This window comes from Prionailurus viverrinus, chromosome C2 (assembly GCF_022837055.1).
Source record: "Prionailurus viverrinus isolate Anna chromosome C2, UM_Priviv_1.0, whole genome shotgun sequence".
NCBI classification, from domain to species: domain Eukaryota; kingdom Metazoa; phylum Chordata; class Mammalia; order Carnivora; family Felidae; genus Prionailurus; species Prionailurus viverrinus.
Window position 1 is genome coordinate 10,319,049 of NC_062569.1, and position 16,846 is coordinate 10,335,894.

Here is a 16,846-nt window from a genome sequence, read left to right on the forward strand (position 1 = left end):
TGCACAAGTAATAAAGACAAAATATTCCTGCAATCTCACTATCTCAAGAGATCGTATTTTCATATTTATATGTCCACTTTTAGTCCTTGTCCCATATATAAACATAAATGTTAATGTTTTAATGACTGTTATATTGGACAACTTCCCTCTCCCCCATTTCCATATGATTTTCATGATTATTATTTGTCAGCGAGTAGATGTATCTTTATTATCTGTTCCCCTCATCAAATGTTAAATTGAATTTTTGGGCAGTGACTTTGTCTTAGTTTTTTTGTTTTTTGTTTTTTGTTTTTTAATTCAAGACATCCATCACAGTGTCTGACACACTATAGGTAGTAACTTCTTGTTATTTGAAATTATTTGATGGACATTTAGGATAATTCTTGTTGTTAGCTGTTAATATTAATATTACTATAATCAGCTTGGTTATTGTAGCTCTTTTCCTTCTTTTGTATTATATACCTGGGATGAATTTTTAGGAATGAGACTATGAATCCAGGAGTATGAAGATTTTTGTTTAGAAAACGTCAAAACATAGCCATACCAATGGCTAGTTCATACCCATTTATTCTGTTTCCAGCAGTTTGGCAAGTTAGCTTTTGCTTGCAACCAACGGTGGATATTATAATTATTTTAGAGATGGTTAATTTAATAAGCATAAAATGGAATCTCAGGGTATTTTTTTTGACGTTTATTTATTTTTAAGAGACAGAGAGAGACAGCACAAGCAGGGAAGGGGCAGAAAGGGAGACACAGAATTGGAAAGAAGCTCCAGGCTCTGAGCTGTCAGTACAGAGCCGGATGCAGGGCCCAAACCCACGAACCGTGAGACCACGACCTGAGCTGAAGTTGGAGGCTTAACCGACTGGACCACCCAGGCGCTCCAGGGTATGTTTTTAAAAATATTTCTTTAATTGTGAGATTGTGTGTGTTTTCATGTTAGATTACCAATTATATTTCTTATGGTGTCAATTAATACCAGGTACCATTTTACCTGCTGAATTTTAAATATTTTTAAAAAGAACTTAAGATCTTTCAAAAGACACATGTCATCCACATAAGAATGGTGATATCAATGTAACTTTCTTTCCTTAGATTTTAGGTAAATTGTTTGCCCTGAGGCTTCAACTCTCTGATGTATTCAAGGGAAATTTTCAGATTATCCAGCTATTTTTTGTTGTAAGGGTACAGCCATCCTCTTCAGTTTTCAGCCTCTTGAGAAGAGGTGGATTTCTTGATTTTTTTTTTTTATTTTTCAAAGTGGACCACACTTAAAACCAAAACGAAACAAAACACTAACCAGCTGTTTGCAGATACTCAGTAGCAACTAGTGCAATGTGACGATTTTGGGGAAAGAGGAGGCACAAAACATGAACATCATATTCACCCAGACTTTCTCCCTGGAGTATTTGCCTAGTGGCACAGAGAGTTAGAGCCTTTCTCATTGTGTGGAGGAGGTAGAGATCAGACCCTCTATATGTTTTGAATATACTGTATTAATAAGGGGAAATGTATAGAAAGAGCCCCAAATTGTTGACAAGGGATGGGAGTGTGTGACGTTACTGGTTGGCTGACCTCAGAGCCATTTTCAGGTCTGCCCTGTATGGTTGTGATAGTTGTGTCATGACAAGAGTAACTGGCCTTCAACTGGGGAGTTGAAATCTGCCCTAATTCCCCTTGTCCCGTCACACATCCATGAGATTATATCTGTTTAGGGGATACTCTTTCCTAATAGGCACTGCGGTGCCAGAAGAGCTATTCTGGCTATCCCCAGCACCTTTCTCTGTTGCATTCTTTCACTATAGAGTATGGAGAAGCTAAATATTCAGTTTTCTAGTCTATCTTCCATTCTTTCTTACAATGATCATGGTACAGACTCCTGGTCTCCATTCTCTTTACTCCTCTAGAAATTATCAAATTTCCTGATTTCTCCTGTAGGTATGTTGTGACCAAACATTCTGGCCATCGTGATGAAATGGTATGTGCAACTCTCTGGCCATTCACTTAAATATATGTCCAGTGCCCCCATTAGACAAAGGAAAACAGGATCCCACCCCAGGGCATGCAGCGGTTCTTGGACTTTGGACTTCCTTTACATTTTTTAAGTCATCTACTGCTGCCTGAGGGTGGCTGGGTCCAAGAACAGATTGTGACCTGTGTAAGCGCTGGGCTCTGCGTCTCCCCTTTGGGGCACTCTCTGACCTTTTACCCAGTGTGTGGAGTTGACCAGGTACACACCTATAAGGTTGTTCCAGGGTCTCGTGGCTGGGCCGCAGTTTCAGGAGGGTGGCTGACATGGTTTTTCTTTCGCAAGATCACATGAGGCTGGGCCATCAGAATGATGGTGACAGTGATTTTGGGTGTTGACAGCAACTCACGTCACTCACAGGTTGACTCCAGGGCTCTGGGCTACGTACGGTAGGTCCGCTGCTAATCCTTGGGTATGAGCCGCATGTGTGCCTTGTTCATCTGTATTCCTACTGCAGTGCTGCCTGTGTCTACAATACCCAAGGACAATGGAGGTCATAGCAAATGTGCTTTGTCTTGTGACACCCCCTTTGCTGGCATCCAGGGTGGTCACTGTCCCCCCTCCACAGGCTCTGGCACCACCTGGGGGTAGCCACATCTGTCTCCTCTGAAGGCTTTCAACAGGCTTTTGGATAGACGTCCTCTCTCATCTTTACTGATGCAGTGATGCTATGCTGTCCTGGGTCTGCCTTAAGCATCCTGGACGGGGATGGACATTTTTTAGGTAAATTGAACTGTTCTTCTCACTCTGCTCATGGGCCCGTTGTTATCTTCCCCACTGGTGGTGGTGTGTGGAAGAGAGAGGTGTGATCAACACTGAAAGACAACACATTCTAGGAATGCAGTAATTATAGTAGTCGCTGTAGTCTGAATGGTTGTGTCCCCCTCAAAACTCGAATGTTGGAATCCTAATACCAATGTGATAGTATTAGGAGGGTGGCCTTTGGGAGGCGCTTAAGCATGAGGGTAGAGTTCTGATGAACTCTCTGGGATTAGTGTTCTTGTAAAAGAGAACCCACAGACCGCTTCAGCCCCCTTCTACCAGTTGAGGACACGGTGAGGAGACCCTATGAACCAGGAAGAGGGCTCTCACCAGAATTTAATCATTTTGGTCCCTTGATCTTGGACTTCCCAGCCTCCAGACAATGAGAAATAGATTTGTTTATAATTACCCAGTCTGTGGTATTTTGTTATAGCAGCCCAAATAGACTAAGACAACCAGTTCAAGAGAAGTCATGGTTGGAGGTGCCTAGGTGGCTCAGTCAGCTAAGCAGCTGACTCCTGATTTTGGCTCAGGTCATGACGTCACAGTTTGTGAGTTTGAGCCCTGCATCAAGCTCTGCACTCTCTGCTTGGGATTCTCTCCCTCCCTCTCTCTGCCCTTACCCCACTGGCACTCTTTATCTCTCTCTCAAAAATAAATCAACAACAACAACAAAAAAGAGAAGTCGTGGTTGTAAAACATGTTAGTTAGTGATTATGCTATAACATTCTAAATGGTAGATTTAACATGGCCAGAAACTGTGTTACAATTCACATTTTCTTCCATATTCTTTGTAAAACTTACATTTGCAGTCATTGTAACAAACTTTGACGATATCATTAGAAGCCTATATTTGTGCGTGGCATGATGCTGCAGTGTCATTGGTAATGATGTAGCTGGTATTAAATAAATAGTATTAGAGAACTGAAGAGGCAAAAAGATCTATATTGTTCAATACTGTGGTGAGTTCAAGGATTTCAAGGCTGGTCAAGAAAAAGACAAAGCAAATCAAAGCAAAAAGAAAGAAAAAGAAAAAGACAAGAAGACCAGGAGATGGCAGTATTGTTCAACAGGCTTTACTGGATAGCTCCACACTGGGATTGCCAAAGAGGGGAAGTCCCTAATAGAAGGGGACCACCCAGCAGGTAAGGGAATTGGGGACAGATTAGAAAGGAGGCTTACCTGTCTAGGCAATGTCACTCAGCAGCAAGGTGGGAGTCTCTGGGTTGGAGAGCTTTGAAGGAAAGCAATGGTTTGGGATCTTTTATAGCCATAGAGTTTGTCTTATCTATGGCTACCAGATGTTAGGTGCAGTTTCATGGGTTATGCAAAGCAGGTAATCTCTATATGGCTAAAAATATGCTTGTATTTAAAGCAATTGGATGGGTAAGAATTTGCAAAATATGTAAAACCATTTAGATATGTGTTTTCTTAAAACTTGATATAAATTCCTTATGTTTATAGGCTATTAGACAATTACAACTGAACATTCAAATCAGTATTCAAATTGCATTTATTTAATATTAGGGACAGTGATGTTTTGCTGAAACTAAATTGCTGTTCTAAAATGAATATTAAACTAACCACTATGGAATAGGTTCTTTTGATTTTGCCTTGGCATATCCTTTTTTTTTTTTTTTTTTTTTTTAAGTATTTATGTTGAGAGAGCACATGTGCTTGAGCATGCAAGTAGGGGAGGGGCAGAGAGAGAGAAGGAGAGAGGAAATCCCAAGCAGGCTCTGTGCTGTGAGCATGGAGCCCAAGGTGGCTGGATTCCAGGAATTGTGAGAGATCATGATCTGAGTTGAAATCAAGATTCAGAGGTTTAACTGACTGAGTCACCCACATGCCCCTTGCCGTAGCATATCTACCCAGCCATGTACCTTGTGATGATTCAGTTTATTCTGAGTAGGGAGTGAAATCCTGACCTTTCTTGTCCCTTATTTAAAGGTCTTTTGGGAGTGATCAGAGGAACTCTTATAAAGGTCTGGGGTTATGCAAACCATTGAGGACTTGAGATTAAATTACCTTAAAAAGATGTGATCTGGGTTCCACACAAGGTTCTCACGAATCCTGGGCAAGTGTTGTCTTCAGTAGGCTATGGGTGAGAGCTGGATGTTCCTCTGGAGCCAGCCTTTTTGGCAGTGCGGTGGTTTTGTGGGAGACAATGGTTGAGCATGAGTGTGAGATAAAAGAATTGTAAACTTTGAGTCACATGTGGGGATGGTAGGAACTGGACAACCAGCAGTGGTGGACAAATGAAGCTCGCTGAACCAATCAAGATAGTCTAAGAAAGGTATGCAGGATTGAGTCTAGGCTCCTAGCTGGAGCCTAGACTCACTTCTTCCTGTTCCTGACCCTCCCTCACTTATTCGTGTTGGCTCTCCCTACTGTGCAGGACCGAAAAGCACTGCCTTCTTGACATCCTGACTGTCTTCTGGGTATACAATAAGATCGACTTTCATTCATTCAGCAAACATGTTGGAGGCTCCTCTGTTCTGAGGTTCCCACCCCGTCCAGACCAGCCCTTGGCCTGAGAGCCTCAGATCCTTCTCCAGCGGGACTGCTTTTCCAGGGTCTAGAGAGACTCACCTCTAGGTGGGAAGTCTGCCAGGCAAGGGCTTAGCCTGTCTGGGCAGGGAACAGTCTCCTGCTGCCAAGGGGAAGGATGACCTAAGCAGACTCCACTGCTCATTGGCCCGGCTAGGCCCCACCCCTTCACATGATAGCCAATGGAACGAGTACCCCGCTTCTTGCTTTAGCCATAGGCTCCACCTCCTTTCAGAGTCGGTCAACGGAAGAAGGTCGGTTGCAGGGCCCTGGATTCAGACCTCCAGGCCGTGAAGGAGGCTGGAACTATACCTTGCCCCACCTCCTTTTTCTTGGGAGTGTCTCACGGGAACTAAAAGGGAGGGCTACCGAGATATGGGTTCCTCCAACTTTACTGGAGTGTGGGTTGGCAGTGTGACATCAGTGTGATGACGTACTTCCTGTGCAGCCTTTTTTTTTTTTTTTTTTTTTTTTTTTTAACGTGTGAGCATTTGGTCTGTGAGGACAGTGGTTGTGTCCCAAACCTGTTCCTGGAAAGCTGTAGAGGCTGCCCAAAACCCACGATGAGCGGGCGGCTTGTCCTGAGGAGGACAGAAAGGATTCTGCAGGAAATCTGCGCGACTACTGCTGCTCCTGGGATCCTCCCCCAACCCCTTGGGCTGATCTTGGGGTCTTGCCCGCTGGTTTCTCGTCCCCAGGACAGCTTGCGGCCTGTTCAGATTTGAGTACTGACACAAATTCGAGTGTTGACCCTGAAGTCCTCAAAAAGTTTTAAATGTCTTCACTCCAGGACACCCTATCAACAGAGAACATGACCTCACGGTCACTCTAGCCCCCTCTTGCTCCAGCTGTGGAGACCTCAGTCTTACCCCTTGGCCTGTGTACATCTTAATGCTCTTTCTCGCTTTCTGGGTGGTCCCAGGAAATAGTTCCTGTGGTCACTTACTTTACTTGCCTTGCCTGGTGTAACCCCCATCTGGAAGCTTATTATTGTCCGCAGAGCAAAGTTTTGAGGATAATGAAATGGTTGAGTCTTTTTACCCCCAGGATGAAGGCTACTTACTTACTCCACCGATTAGAAAATGTGGAGCCCTGGACTTGCATCGGCCCATATGAATGTTCAATCTAAAAATCTCGTGAGGAGTCATATCCGCTTAGCACCTAATGGGTGTCCAGTGTTTCGGGTATAATTTCATATATACAATATTGAAGATATGGAGAGATTTCTTGACCTGTGTCACATCCTTTGTCACTACAAATAGTTTCTCATTACATTCTCTTAGCTTTTCACTCATTGTCATAACCTAATTGTTAGGGTTCCTAACAATCAGATTAAACATTTTGTTCCTGTCCTTAGTGAAGTGTGTTGGTTTATGATTTGTTCTCAACCCAAGCTTGTTATCTACGCTTCAAGTCCACAGTTTTGGTTTTTCTGATAGGCAAGTAGGAAGGAGTGTTCCGTAGGGTGGTCTCTGCTGCTGTTGTACTTTCAGAGGATTTGCTTTTCACAGATTGTCAACTGTGCAGATCAGGCCTTTCTGCTTCAGTCCTTTTGTTTAATATGTCAGTATTATTAAGTATCCACTATAAGGGACATTTATTACAAAGATATGATGACAGTATGATTTAAGAGAGCTAGAACACACAGCTATCAGGGGTACCCACTTACTCAGTATGAGTCACTGCTTTTCATTACCCTTGGACAGAAACCATCCATGAATTTAAATTTACCAGCATTATTTGTGTGTGTTTGCATTGTGTTTTCTTTTTACGTTCTGCACTTATAACTACTCTTTCCTTACTGTAATCGCCAAAATGTGGTCCCCCCCCCCTTTTTTAATGTTTATTCATTTTTGAGAGGCAGAGAAAGACAGAATATGAGCAGGGGAGGGGCAGAGAGAGAGAGAGAGAGAGCAGGAGACACAGAATCGGAAGAGGCTCCAGGCTCTGAGCGGTCAGCACAGAGCCCCATGCGGGGCTCAAACCCACGAGCCGTGAGATTCTGACCTGAGCCGAAAGCAGACGCTTAACCAACTAAGCCACCCAGGTGCCCCTGCCAAAACATGGTTTTTAGTGTCTCCTGACAGCTCTGTTTCTCTGAGAGCCTCAGCTTCTACTTTCCTGGATGGCTTTCTGGATTCACTAAGAAGGGTCAGTGGAGGAAGGAGCAGTGTACTGAATATATAAAGTGTTTTGTCTGATGTTATTGTCGTATCCTGAGACTTACAGCAAATATGGAGTTGAAATGCAAGTTGTTTTTAAGGTCTGCCTACAAGGGCATGCACTTTTATGCTTGTTAAATATTTCTGACCTGATGGCAGCTATTTGTATTTCAGGTGTTACCATTAATGTGTAAACCTTGCTAATTCACTCTATTGAATGGCAGAAGGCTTACTTCTTAATGAACTGTTAACTGACCCAGAAATACAGTTGGAACGACTTTAGAATGAAATTGCTTTGCTTCTCTTATAATATTTAGAACTTGGAGTATTTGAGATAGGCCATGAAGTTGATGGAAGAAGTTGTTTTTCTCACCACCTTCCCCCAACACTTATAAAATTGAATGAAGATCTTAGAATCAGTCTATTTAGAGGAAAAAATAGTAGTGAGGAGACATAAAGTTATTCCTAATAAGCTATTTTCAAACTCTGTTTTGACTTATTACTTATGTAATAAAATTAATATTTTATTTTATTAATTTTTTTAATGTTTATTTTTGAGAGAGAGAGAGACAGAGCATGAGTGGGGGGTGGAGCAGAGAGAGAGGGAGACACAGAATCCAAAGCAGGCTCCAGGCTCTGAGCTGTCAGCACAGAGCCCGATGTGGGGTTTGAACCCATGAACCATGAGATCATGACCTGAGCTGAAGTCGGACCCTTAACTGACTGAGGCACCCAGGCGCTCCAAAACTGTCTAATATTTTAAAGAACATAAGGGGAAAAACAGATCCTGAGGTCTTATGGTGTTTGATGGATTCCTTGTACATGACTCATTACTAACTGTACTGTGTGGATTCTAGGGATCTTAACTGGAGCTCCAGCTTTCTTTTCAGCCCATTACATTCTATCCGCTGACTACCCTAATTTCCTTTTCTGTCCTCTTTCCTACAATGTCTTCTCTGGATTACCAAAATTATAGTTTTCTCAGTCCACATTCTTGGGATAATTTCTGTTCCTTTTCTGTGTTTCCCTCTATGCCTGCTATCTTGTCACTGTGAGATGAGAATTGCCACTGATACAAGGCAGTAATTGATGAATAGTAATTGTTCAGGTTGCCTCAAACGGGGTGGGTCAGATGTTGTGTACAGGAGTTATGGTCAGTAGAGTTACTGTTACTAATGCTTCTTTCTTTACGTTTACTCCTGAGACTTACTTTTCCCCAAGATGGGGATGGCAGTGTCCTTACTAGCCAGGCTCCAGATAAGCGGGGTTTCCTCTGCCTCTGCACATATACGTGTATATATACATATGTATATTTATATATGCATGTATACTTTCATGTATGCGTATACAAACATACATATAATATACATGTATATAAGTTATATACATATGTAAGTTATATACATATATACATACCTACATATGTAAATATACATGCATATATAAAAATATATGTAACATACTTTTATATATGCATTTATAAAATACATAAATTTACTTTCCCACTGAGGTATAACTTGTTTATGGCACAAATATGAACTGTATAGCTCACTTTTTAGAAATACATATACTTGTATGACCATCACTCATATTAAGACATAGAATATTATTGGTATCTCAAAAGACTACTTCATGCCCCACCCTGAAGTTGACCATTATTCTGACCTCTGTCACCATAGATTAGTTTCATTTGTTCTTGAACTTCATATAAACAGAGTCATTCAACAGGTACTCTTTTGTATCTGCCTTCTTTTGTTCAACATTATATCTGAATTTCACCCCTGTTCAGACATAGCAGCATTTGGTTCTTGTCTCTTATTGAATAGTTTTCATTATGTGATCATACTACATTTTGTTTACTCATTCTAGTGTAGCTGGACATTTTGATTGTCTCCAGGTTTTGACTAAACTCTGTGAGTAAGAATGCAGTGAACGTTCTTGTATATGCCTTTTCGTGGACACATGCACTCATTTCTGTTGCTATATCTTTAGTATAGGTGATCATGTGTTTTTTTGTCCCTTATTCTAGTAATGTGATATATAGCATTGATTGATTTTTGTATGATGAATCAACCTTGCATTCCTTGCTTATTGTGATTGGTAGTAATATACAATCCTTATATGTTGCTGGCATTTTTTGGAGGGTTTTTGTATTTATATTAAGAAAAATTGGTCTGTAGTTTTCTTATGATGCTATGAAGCCTTGGGAAAAGAAGTAGTGACTGGACAAGAGGGTCAGGAGTTAGAAGTTGGGCCGTAGTGTAAAATTTTCAGAGGGATGGTTGGAGCCATTAAGAGCTCTTCTTGCGTAAGACCTGTGCTGATTAAGATTGTGTTATTGTGTTTTATTTGAACTGTGTAATTTGTATCTCCCAGATTGTTATACTTCAGTAAAGATATGCTCTTAAATGAACTGTGAATATGTTATAAAGGGAGTGCTATGAAGAAGGGCTACTTTAGAGAGTGAGTCACTTAGCATAGTGTTTTCTAAGTACATCCATGTTGTGGTATATCAGAATGTCATTGTGTTTTTATGGCTGAATAATATTCCATTGCATGTATATACCACATTTTATATATTCATTCATTGTTTGTTGAAGGGACTTGGGTTGTTTTTACCTTTTAGCTATTGTAAATAATACTGCTATGAACCTTTGTGTACAAGTATCCATTTGGATCCCTGTTTTCAATTCTTTAGGTGTATACCTAGGAGTAGAATTGCTATGTTGTAGGGCAGTTCTAACTTTTTGAGAGGTGCCAAACTATATTCCACAGCAGCTGCACTATTTTACATTCCTACCAGAAATGTATGCAGGTTATCATTTCTCTACATCCTGGCAAACAGTTACTTTTTTTTTTTTGTAACAGCCACCCTAATACGTGTGAAGTGGTATCTCATGGTGGTTTTGACTCATAGTTCCCTAATGACTAATAATATCAAGCATCTGTTTATGTGCTTATCGACCGTTTGTATATCTTCTTTGGAGAAGTGTTTCTTCAAGCCTTATGTCTATTTTTTAACTGTCTTATTTGTCTTTAATGATTCTCCTTCATTTCTGATGTTAGAAATTTGAGTCTCTTTTTTTCCTGGCTTTTGCTATAACCCCTAAGTTTTGATGTATTTTGTTTTCATTTTCATTTGTCTCACGATAGTTTCTTATTTCCCTTGTGATTTCTTTGACATGTTGGTTGTTTGTGTATATTATTTAATTTCCACATATTTGTGAGTTTTCCATTTTTCTTTCTGTTTTTGTTGCACATTCCAAGGATGGGCGGATGGGGAGCTTCTGATCATTGGGGTTTGGCTCACAAGTCAACTGGCAGTCAAGTCCCCTCAATGATCTCCCCTAACAAATAAGGAAGGGTTTATTTCTGCTAGTTTGCTATTTGTTTTCTATGTGTCATATGTTTTGTTGTTTCTCAATTCCTTCATTGCTGGTTTTTTGTATGTATTTGTATATATTATTTTGATTCCCTTATTTCTTTTCTTTTATATATTTTTATTTATTTTATTAGTGGTTACCTAGGGGATTACACTTAACAGCTTAAACTTATAACAATCTGGTTAAGGCATACCTGGGTAGCTCAGTTGGTTGAATGCCCAACTCTTGATTTTGGCTCAGTTCATGATCCCAGTGTTGTAGGATTGAGTCCCACATTAAGCTTCACACTGAGCATGGACTCTATTTAGGTTCTCTCTGTCTCCCTCTGCCCCTCTCCCCCTACTTTTTCTTGCTCTCTCTCTCTAAAAAAATAAATAAATATAATAAAAATAAAAATAATAAAATCTAACAATCTTGTTTGAATAATACCAACTCAATTTCAATATATTACAAATGCTCTGCTCCTGTACATCTCCATTTCTCTCCCTTTATATTGTTATTTTCACAGGTTACATCTTTATACATTGTGTGTCCTTTTAACATAAATTTATAATTATTTTTATGCATTTTTAAAAATTATATAGGAAAGAGAGAATTATAAATCAAAAGTACAATACTGCTTTTATATTTACCTACGTAGTTCTTTACTAGTGTTCTTTATTTCTTCTGTGGCTTCAAGTTACTGTCTACTGTCCTTTCATTTCAGCCTGTATGACTCCCTTTAGCAAATCTGGTAGGGCAGGTCTACGAGTAATGAACTCCCTCAACTTTTGTTTATCTGGAAATGTCTTAATTTCTCCTTCATTCTTGAAGGATAGTTTTGCAAGATATAGGTTAAAAAAAAAAAAAAAGAAACGTTCAACCAAGAATTCCCACTGCCTTTGACCTCCAATATTTCTGAGGAGAAATCAGTTGTTAATCTTAGTGAAGATCCCCCGTGTGTGATGAATCACTTCTGTCTTGCTGCTTTTAGAATTGTCTCTTTGTCTTTAGGTTTCAATGATTTGACTGTAATGTGTCTCATTATAGATCTCTTTGAATTTATCCTGCTTGTAGTTCTTTGTGATTTTTGGTTGTGTATGATCATGTCTTTCATCAGACTTAGATAGTTTTCAGCCATTATTTCTTCAAATATTTTTTCTGCCCCTTTCTCTCTTCTGGGCCTCTTGTGATGCATGTTTGGTACACTTGATTATGTCCCAACAGTCTCAGTTCTAATTTCTGGTACCATATTAAATAGCAGTAATATTATAGTGGGCATTCTTGCCTCATTCCCAATCTTTTTTTTTTTTTTTTAATTTTTTTCAACGTTTATTTATTTTTGGGACAGAGAGAGACAGAGCATGAACGGGGGAGGGGCAGAGAGAGAGGGAGACACAGAATCGGAAACAGGCTCCAGGCTCTGAGCCATCAGCCCAGAGCCCGACGCAGGGCTCGAACTCACGGACCGCGAGATCGTGACCTGGCTGAAGTCGGACACTTAACCGACTGCACCACCCAGGCACCCCGACCTCATTCCCAATCTTAATAATTTCATCATTAAGTATGATCTTTAAATATTTGTAGATTTATATTTGTAATTTATAATTTTGTATAAGATATCTTTGTTTCTGATTTTGGCAAGTTTTTCTTTTTTTTAAAATTTTTAAATACATTTATTTATTTTTGATAGACAGAGACAGAGCACAAGTGGGGGAGGGGCAGAGAGAGAAGGAGACACAGAATCTGAAGCAGGCTCCAGTCTCTGAGCTGTCAGCACAGAGCCCGACGTGGGGCTTGAACTCACAAACCACGAGATCATGACCTGAACTGAAGTTGGATGCTTGACCAACTGAGCCATCCAGGTGCCCCAAGGTTTTCATAATTTATAATTAAGAAATAGAAGAAGGTTGAATTTTATCAGATGCTATTTCTAAGTCTGAGATGGTCATGAATTTTCTCCTTTAATCTGTTAATGTGCTAATTACATTGATTGATGTGTTATGTTAAATCAACTTTGCATTCTGAAATAAACTCATTTTTGGGGTACCTGGGTGGCTCATTTGTTTAAGCCTCCAACTTTGGTTCAGGTCATGGTTTCATGGTTTGTGAGTTTGAGCCCTGCATCAGGCTCTGTGCTGACAGCTCAGAGCGTGGAGCCTGCTTTGGATTCTGTGTGTCTCTCTCTCTAAGTGACCCTTCCCTTCATGCACTCTGTCTCTCTCAAAAATAACTAAATATTAAACAATTTTTTGAAATAAACTCATTTTTGTCATGATATATTAGCCTTCATTCCCTCTTTTTACATATTGCTATATTTGATTTACTAGTATTTAAAAATTTTTTTAATTTATTTATTTTGAGAGAGAGAGTGTGTGAGCCGGGGAGGACAGAAAGGGAAAGACAATCCCAAGCATGCTTCGTGCTATCAGTACAGAGCTCCTTGCAGAGCTTGATCCCATGAATGGTGAGATCATGTCCTGAGCCGAAATCAAGAGTTGTTGCTCAACCAACTGAGCCACCTTGGTGCCCCTGATTTACTAGTATTTTATATAGGATTTTAGCATCCATGTTTATGAATGAAACGAGATTGTAAATTTTTTCTCTTGTAGAGTCCTCATCAGGTTTTCTTGCCAAGATTATGATAGCCGGACACAATGAGTTGGAATAAACCTTTTCCTTCTATTCTCTACAAGATTTTATGTATGATTAATATTGTTTGTTTCCATATCTATTTGGTAGACTACTTACTAAAGGCATCTGGGTCTGGTGATTTCTTTGTAGGAAGATCATAATTACAAATTAAGCCTATTTAGTAGGACTATTTCAGATTTTCTTTTTATTTGTTTTCATTTTGGTTAAGTTTTAGTTTTCTGAAAACTTCCCTTTTCCTGTTAAAATTCCAAATTTGCTGGCATAAAATTGTTCATAATATCCTCTTATTTTCTTTTTAATGATTACATAATCTGTACTGATATCTTTTTTATTCATAATGTGGGTTATTTGTGACTTCTCATTTTTTTATCAGTCTCATTAGAAGTTGATCAATTTTATTAGTCTTTTCAAAAGACCAGCTTTTCACTTTAATACTCTTTATTGTATGTTCGTTTTATATTTCATTAATTTCTACTCTCATTTTTACTATTTTCTTCCTCTACACTTTGTTATTTGTCTTCTTTTTCTTTAATTTTTTGACTGCTTGGACTTTTCTACCCTTTTATTTTCTAGTATATGAATTTATGCTCTAAGTTTCCCAGTTCTTTATCTACATTTTCAAATTTATTATCTTCATCTTTATTAAGTTCAAAATATTTTTCTTTTTTTTGTTTGTTTTTTAATGTTTGTTTATTTTTGAGAGAGACAGAGGCAGAGTATGAGTGAGGGAGGGGCAGAGAGAGAGAGAGAGAGAGAGAGACAGAATCTGAAGCAGGCTCTAAGCTCTGAGCTGTCAGCACAGAGCCTGACACAGGGCTCGGACTCATGAACCGTGAGATCATGACCTGAGCCGAAGTTGGATGCCTAACCGACTGAGCCACCCAGTTACCCCAAAATATTTTTCTAATTTATATTGTGATATATTCTTTGACCTGTGAGTTACATAAAAGTATATTCCTTAATTTCTGAATACATGAGGATTTTTTTGTTACTGATTGCTAGCTTGATTAAGTAGTTGTCAAAGAATATATTCTGTTTGATTTCAGTCCTTTGAAATATGTTGGTACTGCACAATGGATACTCAATTTTGGGAAATACTCCAGACTTTAAAAGAATATCTATTTTGTAATTAGTGGTTGCAGTATTATACATAGAGCCGTTAGGCCAACTTTGTTTTTGTATTCTTCAAATATTTTATACCTTGACTAATATTTGTCTGTTTTGCCAGTTATTGAGAGGTATATTTTAAAATTTCATACTGTGCCTCTGGATTCGTCCATTTTCTCTTGTTTGCTTAATAAACTTTGAGACTATATCTCCAGATGTGTATAGCACCTCATGGGTCTGGATAGGCATTATTAATGTGTGGATGGGTGGATAGACCCCATGCTTCTGTCGTCCAGGTGTGTGTGTGTGTGTGTGTGTGTATGTGTGTGTGTGTGTGTGTGTGTGTGTTTACCTCTTAACTTGGGGCAGCAATACTTTCCTATTGACCTTTGCAGGGATTCTGAGACTGTGAAAGGGAAAGTTGCAAGTTGGTTAGAAAATAGAGGAAACAGAGAAACAGAGGGAGGATCAGGAAGGCTTAGCTGCCAAAAGACTGCCAGGGAGGAAGAAAAGAAGATGTTATTTTGACAATGTTTTCAAATATTCCCACTTGCCAAGAAAAAAATTATTACTTTTTTGGAGAGAGTTTTAAAGTCTTTTCCCTATCACTTCCTGCCATGCCTCCAAATGCTACCCATATGCAGATGGGCCTTTTGTGTCCTTCAAATCCAATTCAAACCCAGCTTTCTGCTCTGCAAAGTCCAAATCCAACCAGATGCACATCATTTAGTTCCCTTTGACTAGAATACCTCCCCTTCCCCTATTGCCCACTTGGAGAAATTTTAGTCATCCTGAAACACTCCACTGGCCACAAGTCCTAGACGCTTTAGCTCATCTAGTCAGGAAGGTTTAATTCTTCCTCCTCTGGGTGGCAAGAGCAGCCTGGTCACTTCTTCCTGATAGCTATCATCATATTATTCACTTCCACACACATTCTCTCTCTCATCTGGAGATCCTTGTGGGCAGAGGACTGTGTTCTAGTCAACTTTGTCACCCTGGCTCCTCACACAGATCTTGACACATAGCAGATGCTTAATAAACATTGAATTAAGAAATGAGTGAGTGAAGTGATTTCTGTACTTAGTAGATATGGTATATATTGGACAATTCAATCATTTTAACATTAGTTCACTCAGCAAACATTTATTAAGCTCATTCTCTGTACCATGCATCACAATTGATGCCAAGAGTACAACTGTGAATAAGTTAGTCATGGCATCTGTCCTCATGTTGCTCAGGAAAACCATAAGAAGATAGGCAACCGTATATGGGGTAAAGCAAGGACTCTGGTAGGAAATATAGTTTCATGAATCCCACAGAAAGATCAGCTGGTGGTAAAAAAACAGTGGGATGGGCTTGTTCAGGGTAAGGTTTGTGAGATGCCTATGGCAAGGGGTTGTTGAGTTAGAGCCTGTTAGGAAGGTAGGAGGCCCTAAAGGCACAGATCTTCTGAGGGAGGAACAGATTGGGACATCAACTGTACTCATTGCCCTGAATTTGTCTTAGTTCTGTCTCCACCCTTGTGAAGCCAGGACATTTTACAGTAGCTAGAAAAAAACCCAAGGCTGACTCAAGACATATAATAGCTTTCCCCATGGAATATTGATCACACAGTAAAACTATTTGACTTCTTCAAACCCTCATTATTTAAAATATTTCTCTCTTACTCTTGGTTCAGGGACTAGCCTTTGTCCAATCCTGCCTGCCAGCTTTGAAGCTCAGTGCATTGGCTCCTTTTAATTTATTCTGAGGGGATTGCTGTCCATGACTGGTAAGAGCAGTTCAGGATATCCATTGCTATGAGTTCTCAGACTTCATCTTCAGATCTTAAATGATGTGGTCAGCCAAACAATCTCCTGAGCTTGATAAGCAGTGATTGGCATTAGGACGCATGTTGAGTTGATGCTGCTCTTCATTCATTCTCTATACTTCTATTTGGGTACAAGAGCAAGGTAAAGAGAATCCTCATATACATTATATGACTCAATAATGACTCAATAATCAGTCATTATTGAGGGCTCTATGAGCCCTTGGCAAGTGTGGAAGAGAAGAAAGCTGTCATTCAATGAGCATCTGTTAGGGTTAAGTTCCTTCCATTCACTATCTAAGACTTTGTAACAGACTTCACAAGGTGCACATTATCCCCATTTTAAAGATGAGGAAACCGAGGCTGAATGGGGACATTATTTGTACAAGGTAACACAGCCATAAGTGATAAA